The following is a 16,518-nucleotide window of genomic DNA, read 5'->3' as shown; positions in this document are numbered from 1 at the left end:
TAAAATTATGTTGTCAATATTACTGACTTTTCATTTTCCAAATAATAGGTTAAATATTTCTTTAGGGTTTTAAATTAGCTTGAAAAATTGTAGCATATAATCTCTTTGGCCAATGACATACACATTTCGATAGCTAACCATGACTTGTTTTTTGGGTATATTTTTTGATCATATTTTGCCAAAAATTGACTAAGTAAGTCCTCGTTAGTATAGTGTGAAGTATCCCCGCCTGACCTGCAGAGGACCAGGGTTTGATTTCTCGACTGGGAGTTTTGAACTTTCAATCACTTTTTTTGCATGCTGTTTCACTTTGTTTCATTGAGATAACAAAAATGCCTTATCTAAATTGAATCCAGGGTTTATGTCAACTTGAAAAAATCTTGCATGTAAGCTTCATGGCCAGTGCTACAAGTAGAATTTACGAGGTCCCCACGACCTGGTTTTGGGTATATTTATCAAAGTAATAAATAGTGATTCAATACACTGCTTGGTTAGAGCAGGAGAAAAGACTTTAGAGTGCTATGCATTGCAAGAGTAAAATTATGTTGTCAAAATTACTGACTTTTCATTTGCCAAATAATAGTTTAAATATTTCTTTAGGGTTTTAAATTAGCTTGAAAAAATGTAGCATATAATCTCTTTGGCCAATGACATACAAATTTCGATAGCTAACCATGACATGTTTTTTGGGTATATTTTTTGATCATATTTTGCCAAAAATTGACCAAGTAAGTCCTCGTTAGTATAGTGTGAAGTGTCTCCGCCTGTCATGCGGGAGCTGGGGTTCAATTCCCCGATGGGGAGTTTTAAACTTTTAATCTCTTTTTTTGCATGCTGTTTCACTTTGTTTCATTGAGATAACAAAAATGCCTTATCTAAATTGAATCCAGGGATTATGTCAACTTGAAAAAAATCTTGCATTTAAGCTTCATGGCCAGTGCTACAAGTAGAATTTAGGAGGTCCCCATGACCTGGTTTTGGGTATATTTATCAAAGTAATAAATAGTGATTCAATACACTGCTTGGTTAGAGCAGGAGAAAAGACTTTAGAGTGCTATGCATTGCAAGAGTAAAATTATGTTGTCAATATTACTGACTTTTCATTTTCCAAATAATAGGTTAAATATTTCTTTAGGGTTTTAAATTAGCTTGAAAAATTGTAGCATATAATCTCTTTGGCCAATGACATACACATTTCGATAGCTAACCATGACTTGTTTTTTGGGTATATTTTTTGATCATATTTTGCCAAAAATTGACTAAGTAAGTCCTCGTTAGTATAGTGTGAAGTATCCCCGCCTGACCTGCAGAGGACCAGGGTTTGATTTCTCGACTGGGAGTTTTGAACTTTCAATCACTTTTTTTGCATGCTGTTTCACTTTGTTTCATTGAGATAACAAAAATGCCTTATCTAAATTGAATCCAGGGTTTATGTCAACTTGAAAAAATCTTGCATGTAAGCTTCATGGCCAGTGCTACAAGTAGAATTTACGAGGTCCCCACGACCTGGTTTTGGGTATATTTATCAAAGTAATAAATAGTGATTCAATACACTGCTTGGTTAGAGCAGGAGAAAAGACTTTAGAGTGCTATGCATTGCAAGAGTAAAATTATGTTGTCAAAATTACTGACTTTTCATTTGCCAAATAATAGTTTAAATATTTCTTTAGGGTTTTAAATTAGCTTGAAAAAATGTAGCATATAATCTCTTTGGCCAATGACATACAAATTTCGATAGCTAACCATGACATGTTTTTTGGGTATATTTTTTGATCATATTTTGCCAAGAATTGACCAAGTAAGTCCTCGTTAGTATAGTGTGAAGTGTCTCCGCCTGTCATGCGGGAGCTGGGGTTCAATTCCCCGATGGGGAGTTTTAAACTTTTAATCTCTTTTTTTGCATGCTGTTTCACTTTGTTTCATTGAGATAACAAAAATGCCTTATCTAAATTGAATCCAGGGATTAGGTCAACTTGAAAAAAATCTTGCATGTAAGCTTCATGGCCAGTGCTACAAGTAGAATTTAGGAGGTCCCCATGACCTGGTTTTGGGTATATTTATCAAAGTAATAAATAGTGATTCAATACACTGCTTGGTTAGAGCAGGAGAAAAGACTTTAGAGTGCTATGCATTGCAAGAGTAAAATTATGTTGTCAATATTACTGACTTTTCATTTTCCAAATAATAGGTTAAATATTTCTTTAGGGTTTTAAATTAGCTTGAAAAATTGTAGCATATAATCTCTTTGGCCAATGACATACACATTTCGATAGCTAACCATGACATGTTTTTTGGGTATATTTTTTGATCATATTTTGCCAAAAATTGACCAAGTAAGTCCTCGTTAGTATAGTGTGAAGTATCCCCGCCTGACCTGCAGAGGACCGGGGTTTGATTTCTCGACTGGGAGTTGTGAACTTTCAATCACTTTTTTTGCATGCTGTTTCACTTTGTTTCATTGAGATAACAAAAATGCCTTATCTAAATTGAATCCAGGGTTTATGTCAACTTGAAAAAATCTTGCATGTAAGCTTCATGGCCAGTGCTACAAGTAGAATTTACGAGGTCCCCATGACCTGGTTTTGGGTATATTTATCAAAGTAATAAATAGTGATTCAATACACTGCTTGGTTAGAGCAGGAGAAAAGACTTTAGAGTGCTATGCATTGCAAGAGTAAAATTATGTTGTCAAAATTACTGACTTTTCATTTGCCAAATAATAGTTTAAATATTTCTATAGGGTTTTAAATTAGCTTGAAAAAATGTAGCATATAATCTGTTTGGCCAATGACATACAAATTTCGATAGCTAACCATGACATGTTTTTTGGGTATATTTTTTGATCATATTTTGCCAAAAATTGACCAAGTAAGTCCTCGTTAGTATAGTGTGAAGTGTCTCCGCCTGTCATGCGGGAGCTGGGGTTCAATTCCCCGATGGGGAGTTTTGAACTTTTAATCTCTTTTTTTGCATGCTGTTTCACTTTGTTTCATTGAGATAACAAAAATGCCTTATCTAAATTGAATCCAGGGATTATGTCAACTTGAAAAAAATCTTGCATGTAAGCTTCATGGCCAGTGCTACAAGTAGAATTTAGGAGGTCCCCATGACCTGGTTTTGGGTATATTTATCAAAGTAATAAATAGTGATTCAATACACTGCTTGGTTAGAGCAGGAGAAAAGACTTTAGAGTGCTATGCATTGCAAGAGTAAAATTATGTTGTCAATATTACTGACTTTTCATTTTCCAAATAATAGGTTAAATATTTCTTTAGGGTTTTAAATTAGCTTGAAAAATTGTAGCATATAATCTCTTTGGCCAATGACATACACATTTCGATAGCTAACCATGACTTGTTTTTTGGGTATATTTTTTGATCATATTTGCCAAAAATTGACTAAGTAAGTCCTCGTTAGTATAGTGTGAAGTATCCCCGCCTGACCTGCAGAGGACCAGGGTTTGATTTCTCGACTGGGAGTTTTGAACTTTCAATCACTTTTTTTGCATGCTGTTTCACTTTGTTTCATTGAGATAACAAAAATGCCTTATCTAAATTGAATCCAGGGTTTATGTCAACTTGAAAAAATCTTGCATGTAAGCTTCATGGCCAGTGCTACAAGTAGAATTTACGAGGTCCCCATGACCTGGTTTTGGGTATATTTATCAAAGTAATAAATAGTGATTCAATACACTGCTTGGTTAGAGCAGGAGAAAAGACTTTAGAGTGCTATGCATTGCAAGAGTAAAATTATGTTGTCAAAATTACTGACTTTTCATTTGCCAAATAATAGTTTAAATATTTCTTTAGGGTTTTAAATTAGCTTGAAAAAATGTAGCATATAATCTCTTTGGCCAATGACATACAAATTTCGATAGCTAACCATGACATGTTTTTTGGGTATATTTTTTGATCATATTTTGCCAAAAATTGACCAAGTAAGTCCTCGTTAGTATAGTGTGAAGTGTCTCCGCCTGTCATGCGGGAGCTGGGGTTCAATTCCCCGATGGGGAGTTTTAAACTTTTAATCTCTTTTTTTGCATGCTGTTTCACTTTGTTTCATTGAGATAACAAAAATGCCTTATCTAAATTGAATCCAGGGATTATGTCAACTTGAAAAAAATCTTGCATGTAAGCTTCATGGCCAGTGCTACAAGTAGAATTTAGGAGGTCCCCATGACCTGGTTTTGGGTATATTTATCAAAGTAATAAATAGTGATTCAATACACTGCTTGGTTAGAGCAGGAGAAAAGACTTTAGAGTGCTATGCATTGCAAGAGTAAAATTATGTTGTCAATATTACTGACTTTTCATTTTCCAAATAATAGGTTAAATATTTCTTTAGGGTTTTAAATTAGCTTGAAAAATTGTAGCATATAATCTCTTTGGCCAATGACATACACATTTCGATAGCTAACCATGACTTGTTTTTTGGGTATATTTTTTGATCATATTTTGCCAAAAATTGACTAAGTAAGTCCTCGTTAGTATAGTGTGAAGTATCCCCGCCTGACCTGCAGAGGACCAGGGTTTGATTTCTCGACTGGGAGTTTTGAACTTTCAATCACTTTTTTTGCATGCTGTTTCACTTTGTTTCATTGAGATAACAAAAATGCCTTAGCTAAATTGAATCCAGGGTTTATGTCAACTTGAAAAAATCTTGCATGTAAGCTTCATGGCCAGTGCTACAAGTAGAATTTACGAGGTCCCCACGACCTGGTTTTGGGTATATTTATCAAAGTAATAAATAGTGATTCAATACACTGCTTGGTTAGAGCAGGAGAAAAGACGTTAGAGTGCTATGCATTGCAAGAGTAAAATTATGTTTTCAAAATTACTGACTTTTCATTTGCCAAATAATAGTTTAAATATTTCTTTAGGGTTTTAAATTAGCTTGAAAAAATGTAGCATATAATCTCTTTGGCCAATGACATACAAATTTCGATAGCTAACCATGACATGTTTTTTGGGTATATTTTTTGATCATATTTTGCCAAAAATTGACCAAGTAAGTCCTCGTTAGTATAGTGTGAAGTGTCTCCGCCTGTCATGCGGGAGCTGGGGTTCAATTCCCCGATGGGGAGTTTTAAACTTTTAATCTCTTTTTTTGCATGCTGTTTCACTTTGTTTCATTGAGATAACAAAAATGCCTTATCTAAATTGAATCCAGGGATTAGGTCAACTTGAAAAAAATCTTGCATGTAAGCTTCATGGCCAGTGCTACAAGTAGAATTTAGGAGGTTCCCATGACCTGGTTTTGGGTATATTTATCAAAGTAATAAATAGTGATTCAATACACTGCTTGGTTAGAGCAGGAGAAAAGACTTTAGAGTGCTATGCATTGCAAGAGTAAAATTATGTTGTCAATATTACTGACTTTTCATTTTCCAAATAATAGGTTAAATATTTCTTTAGGGTTTTAAATTAGCTTGAAAAAATGTAGCATATAATCTCTTTGGCCAATGACATACACATTTCGAAAGCTAACCATGACATGTTTTTTGGGTATATTTTTTGATCAAATTTTGCCAAAAATTGACCAAGTAAGTCCTCGTTAGTATAGTGGTGAGTATCCCCGCCTGTCACGCGGGAGACCGGTGTTCAGTTCCCCGACGGGGAGTTTTGAACTTTTAATCTCTTTTATGTGTGCTGTTTCACGTTGTTTCATTGAGATAACAAAAATGCCTTATCCAAATTGAATCCAGGGTTTATGTCAACTTGAAAAAAATCTTGCATGTAAGCTTCATGGCCAGTGCTACAAGTACAGTTTGCAAGGTCCCCATGACCTGGCTTTAGGTATATTTATCAAAGTAATAAATAGTTATTCAATACACTGCTTGGTTAGAGCAGCAGAATAGACTTTAGAGTGCTATGCATTGCAAGAGTAAAATTATGTTGTCAAAATTACTGACTTTTCATTTGCCAAATAATAGTTTAAATATTTCTTTAGGGTTTTAAATTAGATTGAAAAAATGTAGCATATAATCTCTTTGGCCAATGACATACAAATTTCGATAGCTAACCATGACATGTTTTTTGGGTATATTTTTTGATCATATTTTGCCAAAAATTGACCAAGTAAGTCCTCGTTAGTATAGTGTGAAGTGTCTCCGCCTGTCATGCGGGAGCTGGGGTTCAATTCCCCGATGGGGAGTTTTGAACTTTTAATCTCTTTTTTTGCATGCTGTTTCACTTTGTTTCATTGAGATAACAAAAATGCCTTATCTAAATTGAATCCAGGGATTATGTCAACTTGAAAAAAATCTTGCATGTAAGCTTCATGGCCAGTGCTACAAGTAGAATTTAGGAGGTCCCCATGACCTGGTTTTGGGTATATTTATCAAAGTAATAAATAGTGATTCAATACACTGCTTGGTTAGAGCAGGAGAAAAGACTTTAGAGTGCTATGCATTGCAAGAGTAAAATTATGTTGTCAATATTACTGACTTTTCTTTTTCCAAATAATAGGTTAAATATTTCTTTAGGGTTTTAAATTAGCTTGAAAAAATGTAGCATATAATCTCTTTGGCCAATGACATACAAATTTCGATAGCTAACCATGACATGTTTTTTGGGTATATTTTTTGATATTATTTTGCCAAAAATTGACCAAGTAAGTCCTCGTTAGTATAGTGTGAAGTGTTTCCGCCTGTCATGCGGGAGGCTGGGGTTCAATTCCCCGACGGGGAGTTTTGAACTTTTAATCTATTTTTTTTGCATGCTGTTTCACTTTGTTTCATTGAGATAACAAAAATGCCTTATCTAAATTGAATCCAGGGATTATGTCAACTTGAAAAAAATCTTGCATGTAAGCTTCATAGCCAGTGCTACAAGTAGAATTTACGAGGTCCCCATGACCTGGTTTTGGGTATATTTATCAAAGTAATAAATAGTGATTCAATACACTGCTTGGTTAGAGCAGGAGAAAAGACTTTAGAGTGCTATGCATTGCAAGAGTAAAATTATGTTGTCAATATTACTGACTTTTCATTTTCCAAATAATAGGTTAAATATTTCTTTAGGGTTTTAAATTAGCTTGAAAAATTGTAGCATATAATCTCTTTGGCCAATGACATACACATTTCGATAGATAACCATGACATGTTTTTTAGGTATATTTTTTGATCATATTTTGCCAAAAATTGACCAAGTAAGTCCTCGTTAGTATAGTGTGAAGTATCCCCGCCTGACCTGCAGAGGACCGGGGTTTGATTTCTCGACTGGGAGTTTTGAACTTTCAATCTCTTTTTTTGCATGCTGTTTCACTTTGTTTCATTGAGATAACAAAAATGCCTTATCTAAATTGAATCCAGGGTTTATGTCAACTTGAAAAAATCTTGCATGTAAGCTTTATGGCCAGTGCTACAAGTAGAATTTACGAGGTCCCCACGACCTAGTTTTGGGTATATTTATCAAAGTAATAAATAGTGATTCAATACACTGCTTGGTTAGAGCAGGAGAAAAGACTTTAGAGTGCTATGCATTGCAAGAGTAAAATTATGTTGTCAAAATTACTGACTTTTCATTTGCCAAATAATAGTTTAAATATTTCTTTAGGGTTTTAAATTAGATTGAAAAAATGTAGCATATAATCTCTTTGGCCAATGACATACAAATTTCGATAGCTAACCATGACATGTTTTTTGGGTATATTTTTTGATCATATTTTGCCAAAAATTGACCAAGTAAGTCCTCGTTATTATAGTGTGAAGTGTCTCCGCCTGTCATGCGGGAGCTGGGGTTCAATTCCCCGATGGGGAGTTTTGAACTTTTAATCTCTTTTTTTGCATGCTGTTTCACTTTGTTTCATTGAGATAACAAAAATGCCTTATCTAAATTGAATCCAGGGATTATGTCAACTTGAAAAAAATCTTGCATGTAAGCTTCATGGCCAGTGGTACAAGTAGAATTTAGGAGGTCCCCATGACCTGGTTTTGGGTATATTTATCAAAGTAATAAATAGTGATTCAATACACTGCTTGGTTAGAGCAGTAGAAAAGACTTTAGAGTGCTATGCATTGCAAGAGTAAAATTATGTTGTCAATTTTACTGACTTTTCTTTTTCCAAATAATAGGTTAAATATTTCTTTAGGGTTTTAAATTAGCTTGAAAAAATGTAGCATATAATCTCTTTGGCCAATGACATACACATTTCGAAAGCTAACCATGACATGTTTTTTGGGTATATTTTTTGAACAAATTTTGCCAAAATTTGACCAAGTAAGTCCTCGTTAGTATAGTGGTGAGTATCCCCGCCTGTCACGCGGGAGACCGGGGTTCAATTCCCCGACGGGGAGTTTTGAACTTTTAATCTCTTTTCTGTGTGCTGTTTCACGTTGTTTCATTGAGATAACAAAAATGCCTTATCCAAATTGAATCCAGGGTTTATGTCAACTTGAAAAAAAGCTTGCATGTAAGCTTCATTGCCAGTGCTACAAGTACAGTTTGCGAGGTCCCCATGACCTGGTTTTGGGTATATTTATCAAAGTAATAAATAGTGATTCAATACACTGCTTGGTTAGAGCAGGAGAAAAGACTTTAGAGTGCTATGCATTGCAAGAGTAAAATTATGTTGTCAATATTACTGACTTTTCATTTTCCAAATAATAGGTTAAATATTTCTTTAGGGTTTTAAATTAGCTTGAAAAAATGTAGCATATAATCTCTTTGGCCAATGACATACACATTTCGAAAGCTAACCATGACATGTTTTTTGGGTATATTTTTTGATCAAATTTTGCCAAAAATTGACTAAGTAAGTCCTCGTTAGTATAGTGTGAAGTGTTTCCGCCTGTCATGCGGGAGGCTGGGGTTCAATTCCCCGACGGGGTGTTTTGAACTTTTAATCTATTTTTTTTGCATGCTGTTTCACTTTGTTTCATTGAGATAAAAAAAATGCCTTATCTTAATTGAATCCAGGGATTATGTCAACTTGAAAAAAATCTTGCATGTAAGCTTCATGGCCAGTGCTACAAGTAGAATTTACGAGGTCCCCATGACCTGGTTTTGGGTATATTTATCAAAGTAATAAATAGTGATTCAATACACTGCTTGGTTAGAGCAGGAGAAAAGACTTTAGAGTGCTATGCATTGCAAGAGTAAAATTATGTTGTCAATATTACTGACTTTTCATTTTCCAAATAATAGGTTAAATATTTCTTTAGGGTTTTAAATTAGCTTGAAAAATTGTAGCATATAATCTCTTTGGCCAATGACATACACATTTTGATAGCTAACCATGACATGTTTTTTGGGTATATTTTTTGATCATATTTTGCCAAAAATTGACCAAGTAAGTCCTCGTTAGTATAGTGTGAAGTATCCCCGCCTGACCTGCAGAGGACCGGGGTTTGATTTCTCGACTGGGAGTTGTGAACTTTCAATCACTTTTTTTGCATGCTGTTTCACTATGTTTCATTGAGATAACAAAAATGCCTTATCTAAATTGAATCCAGGGTTTATGTCAACTTGAAAAAATCTTGCATGTAAGCTTCATGGCCAGTGCTACAAGTAGAATTTACGAGGTCCCCATGACCTGGTTTTGGGTATATTTATCAAAGTAATAAATAGTGATTCAATACACTGCTTGGTTAGAGCAGGAGAAAAGACTTTAGAGTGCTATGCATTGCAAGAGTAAAATTATGTTGTCAAAATTACTGACTTTTCATTTGCCAAATAATAGTTTAAATATTTCTTTAGGGTTTTAAATTAGCTTGAAAAAATGTAGCATATAATCTCTTTGGCCAATGACATACAAATTTCGATAGCTAACCATGACATGTTTTTTGGGTATATTTTTTGATCAAATTTTGCCAAAAATTGACCAAGTAAGTCCTCGTTAGTATAGTGTGAAGTGTCTCCGCCTGTCATGCGGGAGCTGGGGTTCAATTCCCCGATGGGGAGTTTTGAACTTTTATATTTCTCTTTTTTTGCATGCTGTTTCACTTTGTTTCATTGAGATAACAAAAATGCCTTACCTAAATTGAATCCAGGGATTATGTCAACTTGAAAAAAATCTTGCATGTAAGCTTCATGGCCAGTGCTACAAGTAGAATTTAGGAGGTCCCCATGACCTGGTTTTGGGTATATTTATCAAAGTAATAAATAGTGATTCAATACACTGCTTGGTTAGAGCAGGAGAAAAGACTTTAGAGTGCTATGCATTGCAAGAGTAAAATTATGTTGTCAATATTACTGACTTTTCATTTTCCAAATAATAGGTTAAATATTTCTTTAGGGTTTTAAATTAGCTTGAAAAAATGTAGCATATAATCTCTTTGGCCAATGACATACACATTTCGAAAGCTAACCATGACATGTTTTTTGGGTATATTTTTTGAACAAATTTTGCCAAAATTTGACCAAGTAAGTCCTCGTTAGTATAGTGGTGAGTATCCCCGCCTGTCACGCGGGAGACCGGGGTTCAATTCCCCGACGGGGAGTTTTGAACTTTTAATCTCTTTTCTGTGTGCTGTTTCACGTTGTTTCATTGAGATAACAAAAATGCCTTATCCAAATTGAATCCAGGGTTTATGTCAACTTGAAAAAAAGCTTGCATGTAAGCTTCATGGCCAGTGCTACAAGTACAGTTTGCGAGGTCCCCATGACCTGGTTTTGGGTATATTTATCAAAGTAATAAATAGTGATTCAATACACTGCTTGGTTAGAGCAGGAGAAAAGACTTTAGAGTGCTATGCATTGCAAGAGTAAAATTATGTTGTCAATATTACTGACTTTTCATTTTCCAAATAATAGGTTAAATATTTCTTTAGGGTTTTAAATTAGCTTGAAAAAATGTAGCATATAATCTCTTTGGCCAATGACATACACATTTCGAAAGCTAACCATGACATGTTTTTTGGGTATATTTTTTGATCATATTTTGCCAAAAATTGACCAAGTAAGTCCTCGTTAGTATAGTGTGAAGTATCCCCGCCTGACCTGCAGAGGACCGGGGTTTGATTTCTCGACTGGGAGTTGTGAACTTTCAATCACTTTTTTTGCATGCTGTTTCACTTTGTTTCATTGAGATATCAAAAATGCCTTATCTAAATTGAATCCAGGGTTTATGTCAACTTGAAAAAATCTTGCATGTAAGCTTCATGGCCAGTGCTACAAGTAGAATTTACGAGGTCCCCATGACCTGGTTTTGGGTATATTTATCAAAGTAATAAATAGTGATTCAATACACTGCTTGGTTAGAGCAGGAGAAAAGACTTTAGAGTGCTATGCATTGCAAGAGTAAAATTATGTTGTCAAAATTACTGACTTTTCATTTGCCAAATAATAGTTTAAATATTTCTTTAGGGTTTTAAATTAGCTTGAAAAAATGTAGCATATAATCTCTTTGGCCAATGACATACAAATTTCGATAGCTAACCATGACATGTTTTTTGGGTATATTTTTTGATCAAATTTTGCCAAAAATTGATCAAGTAAGTCCTCGTTAGTATAGTGTGAAGTGTCTCCGCCTGTCATGCGGGAGCTGGGGTTCAATTTCCCGATGGGGAGTTTTGAACTTTTAATCTCTTTTTTTGCATGCTGTTTCACTTTGTTTCATTGAGATAACAAAAATGCCTTATCTAAATTGAATCCAGGAATTATGTCAACTTGAAAAAAATCTTGCATGTAAGCTTCATGGCCAGTGCTACAAGTAGAATTTAGGAGGTCCCCATGACCTGGTTTTGGGTATATTTATCAAAGTAATAAATAGTGATTCAATACACTGCTTGGTTAGAGCAGGAGAAAAGACTTTAGAGTGCTATGCATTGCAAGAGTAAAATTATGTTGTCAATATTACTGACTTTTCATTTTCCAAATAATAGGTTAAATATTTCTTTAGGGTTTTAAATTAGCTTGAAAAAATGTAGCATATAATCTCTTTGGCCAATGACATACACATTTCGAAAGCTAACCATGACATGTTTTTTGGGTATATTTTTTGATCATATTTTGCCAAAAATTGACCAAGTAAGTCCTCGTTAGTATAGTGTGAAGTATCCCCGCCTGACCTGCAGAGGACCGGGGTTTGATTTCTCGACTGGGAGTTGTGAACTTTCAATCACTTTTTTTGCATGCTGTTTCACTTTGTTTCATTGAGATATCAAAAATGCCTTATCTAAATTGAATCCAGGGTTTATGTCAACTTGAAAAAATCTTGCATGTAAGCTTCATGGCCAGTGCTACAAGTAGAATTTACGAGGTCCCCATGACCTGGTTTTGGGTATATTTATCAAAGTAATAAATAGTGATTCAATACACTGCTTGGTTAGAGCAGGAGAAAAGACTTTAGAGTGCTATGCATTGCAAGAGTAAAATTATGTTGTCAAAATTACTGACTTTTCATTTGCCAAATAATAGTTTAAATATTTCTTTAGGGTTTTAAATTAGCTTGAAAAAATGTAGCATATAATCTCTTTGGCCAATGACATACAAATTTCGATAGCTAACCATGACATGTTTTTTGGGTATATTTTTTGATCAAATTTTGCCAAAAATTGATCAAGTAAGTCCTCGTTAGTATAGTGTGAAGTGTCTCCGCCTGTCATGCGGGAGCTGGGGTTCAATTTCCCGATGGGGAGTTTTGAACTTTTAATCTCTTTTTTTGCATGCTGTTTCACTTTGTTTCATTGAGATAACAAAAATGCCTTATCTAAATTGAATCCAGGAATTATGTCAACTTGAAAAAAATCTTGCATGTAAGCTTCATGGCCAGTGCTACAAGTAGAATTTAGGAGGTCCCCATGACCTGGTTTTGGGTATATTTATCAAAGTAATAAATAGTGATTCAATACACTGCTTGGTTAGAGCAGGAGAAAAGACTTTAGAGTGCTATGCATTGCAAGAGTAAAATTATGTTGTCAATATTACTGACTTTTCATTTTCCAAATAATAGGTTAAATATTTCTTTAGGGTTTTAAATTAGCTTGAAAAATTGTAGCATATAATCTCTTTGGCCAATGACATACACATTTCGATAGCTAACCATGACTTGTTTTTTGGGTATATTTGTTGATCATATTTTGCCAAAAATTGACCAAGTAAGTCCTCGTTAGTATAGTGTGAAGTATCCCCGCCTGACCTGCAGAGGACCAGGGTTTGATTTCTCGACTGGGAGTTTTGAACTTTCAATCTCTTTTTTTGCATGCTGTTTCACTTTGTTTCATTGAGATAACAAAAATGCCTTATCTAAATTGAATCCAGGGATTATGTCAACTTGAAAAAATCTTGCATGTAAGCTTCATGGCCAGTGCTACAAGTAGAATTTACGAGGTCCCCACGACCTGGTTTTGGGTATATTTATCAAAGTAATAAATAGTGATTCAATACACTGCTTGGTTAGAGCAGGAGAAAAGACTTTAGAGTGCTATGCATTGCAAGAGTAAAATTATGTTGTCAAAATTACTGACTTTTCATTTGCCAAATAATAGTTTAAATATTTCTTTAGGGTTTTAAATTAGCTTGAAAAAATGTAGCATATAATCTCTTTGGCCAATGACATACAAATTTCGATAGCTAACCATGACATGTTTTTTGGGTATATTTTTTGATCATATTTTGCCAAAAATTGACCAAGTAAGTCCTCGTTAGTATAGTGTGAAGTGTCTCCGCCTGTCATGCGGGAGCTGGGGTTCAATTCCCCGATGGGGAGTTTTAAACTTTTAATCTCTTTTTTTGCATGCTGTTTCACTTTGTTTCATTGAGATAACAAAAATGCCTTATCTAAATTGAATCCAGGGATTATGTCAACTTGAAAAAAATCTTGCATGTAAGCTTCAAGGCCAGTGCTACAAGTAGAATTTAGGAGGTCCCCATGACCTGGTTTTGGGTATATTTATCAAAGTAATAAATAGTGATTCAATACACTGCTTGGTTAGAGCAGGAGAAAAGACTTTAGAGTGCTATGCATTGCAAGAGTAAAATTATGTTGTCAATATTACTGACTTTTCTTTTTCCAAATAATAGGTTAAATATTTCTTTAGGGTTTTAAATTAGCTTGAAAAAATGTAGCATATAATCTCTTTGGCCAATGACATACACATTTCGAAAGCTAACCATGACATGTTTTTTGGGTATATTTTTTGATCAAATTTTGCCAAAAATTGACCAAGTAAGTCCTCGTTAGTATAGTGGTGAGTATCCCCGCCTGTCACGCGGTAGACCGGGGTTCAATTCCCTGACGGGGAGTTTTGAACTTTTAATCTCTTTTCTGTGTGCTGTTTCACTTTGTTTCATTGAGATAACAAAAATGCCTTATCCAAATTGAATCCAGGGTTTATGTCAACTTGAAAAAAATCTTGCATGTAAGCTTCATGGCCAGTGCTACAAGTACAGTTTGCAAGGTCCCCATGACCTGGCTTTAGGTATATTTATCAAAGTAATAAATAGTTATTCAATACACTGCTTGGTTAGAGCAGGAGAATAGACTTTAGAGTGCTATGCATTGCAAGAGTAAAATTATGTTGTCAATATTACTGACTTTTCATTTTCCAAATAATAGGTTAAATATTTCTTTAGGGTTTTAAATTAGCTTGAAAAAATGTAGCATATAATCTCTTTGGCCAATGACATACAAATTTCGATAGCTAACCATGACATGTTTTTTGGGTATATTTTTTGATATTATTTTGCCAAAAATTGACCAAGTAAGTCCTCGTTAGTATAGTGTGAAGTGTTTCCGCCTGTCATGCGGGAGGCTGGGGTTCAATTCCCCGATGGGGAGTTTTGAACTTTTAATCTATTTTTTTTGCATGCTGTTTCACTTTGTTTCATTGAGATAAAAAAAATGCCTTATCTTAATTGAATCCAGGGATTATGTCAACTTGAAAAAAATCTTGCATGTAAGCTTCATGGCCAGTGCTACAAGTAGAATTTACGAGGTCCACATGACCTGGTTTTGGGTATTTTTATCAAAGTAATAAATAGTGATTCAATACACTGCTTGGTTAGAGCAGGAGAAAAGACTTTAGAGTGCTATGCATTGCAAGAGTAAAATTATGTTGTCAATATTACTGACTTTTCATTTTCCAAATAATAGGTTAAATATTTCTTTAGGGTTTTAAATTAGCTTGAAAAATTGTAGCATATAATCTCTTTGGCCAATGACATACACATTTCGATAGCTAACAATGACATGTTTTTTGGGTATATTTTTTGATCATATTTTGCCAAAAATTGACCAAGTAAGTCCTCGTTAGTATAGTGTGAAGTATCCCCGCCTGACCTGCAGAGGACCGGGGTTTGATTTCTCGACTGGGAGTTGTGAACTTTCAATCACTTTTTTTGCATGCTGTTTCACTTTGTTTCATTGAGATAACAAAAATGCCTTATCTAAATTGAATCCAGGGTTTATGTCAACTTGAAAAAATCTTGCATGTAATCTTCATGGCCAGTGCTACAAGTAGAATTTACGAGGTCCCCATGACCTGGTTTTGGGTATATTTATCAAAGTAATAAATAGTGATTCAATACACTGCTTGGTTAGAGCAGGAGAAAAGACTTTAGAGTGCTATGCATTGCAAGAGTAAAATTATGTTGTCAAAATTACTGACTTTTCATTTGCCAAATAATAGTTTAAATATTTCTTTAGGGTTTTAAATTAGCTTGAAAAAATGTAGCATATAATCTCTTTGGCCAATGACATACAAATTTCGATAGCTAACCATGACATGTTTTTTGGGTATATTTTTTGATCATATTTTGCCAAAAATTGACCAAGTAAGTCCTCGTTAGTATAGTGTGAAGTGTCTCCGCCTGTCATGCGGGAGCTGGGGTTCAATTCCCCGATGGGGAGTTTTAAACTTTTAATCTCTTTTTTTGCATGCTGTTTCACTTTGTTTCATTGAGATAACAAAAATGCCTTATCTAAATTGAATCCAGGGATTATGTCAACTTGAAAAAAATCTTGCATGTAAGCTTCAAGGCCAGTGCTACAAGTAGAATTTAGGAGGTCCCCATGACCTGGTTTTGGGTATATTTATCAAAGTAATAAATAGTGATTCAATACACTGCTTGGTTAGAGCAGGAGAAAAGACTTTAGAGTGCTATGCATTGCAAGAGTAAAATTATGTTGTCAATATTACTGACTTTTCTTTTTCCAAATAATAGGTTAAATATTTCTTTAGGGTTTTAAATTAGCTTGAAAAAATGTAGCATATAATCTCTTTGGCCAATGACATACACATTTCGAAAGCTAACCATGACATGTTTTTTGGGTATATTTTTTGATCAAATTTTGCCAAAAATTGACCAAGTAAGTCCTCGTTAGTATAGTGGTGAGTATCCCCGCCTGTCACGCGGTAGACCGGGGTTCAATTCCCTGACGGGGAGTTTTGAACTTTTAATCTCTTTTCTGTGTGCTGTTTCACTTTGTTTCATTGAGATAACAAAAATGCCTTATCCAAATTGAATCCAGGGTTTATGTCAACTTGAAAAAAATCTTGCATGTAAGCTTCATGGCCAGTGCTACAAGTACAGTTTGCAAGGTCCCCATGACCTGGCTTTAGGTATATTTATCAAA

General features: G+C 34.5%; 2 non-coding genes across 2 annotated transcripts; both read left to right on the top strand.

Moving 5' to 3' along the window:
- The first annotated feature begins 8,224 nt into the window (after positions 1 to 8,224).
- TRNAD-GUC (transfer RNA aspartic acid (anticodon GUC)) lies at positions 8,225 to 8,296 on the top strand. The gene has a single exon. It is a non-coding gene; the product is annotated as a tRNA-Asp (tRNA).
- A 2,073-nt stretch (positions 8,297 to 10,369) lies between these two features.
- On the top strand, positions 10,370 to 10,441 carry TRNAD-GUC (transfer RNA aspartic acid (anticodon GUC)). Its single transcript has one exon. It is a non-coding gene; the product is annotated as a tRNA-Asp (tRNA).
- Positions 10,442 to 16,518: the final 6,077 nt, after the last annotated feature.

Source organism: Taudactylus pleione, unplaced genomic scaffold (genome assembly GCF_031769625.1).
Source record: "Taudactylus pleione unplaced genomic scaffold, aTauple2 ptg000117l, whole genome shotgun sequence".
Taxonomy (NCBI): domain Eukaryota; kingdom Metazoa; phylum Chordata; class Amphibia; order Anura; family Myobatrachidae; genus Taudactylus; species Taudactylus pleione.
The sequence above is the reverse complement of the archived record's forward strand: the minus strand, read 5'-3'. Positions and strand labels throughout refer to the sequence as shown.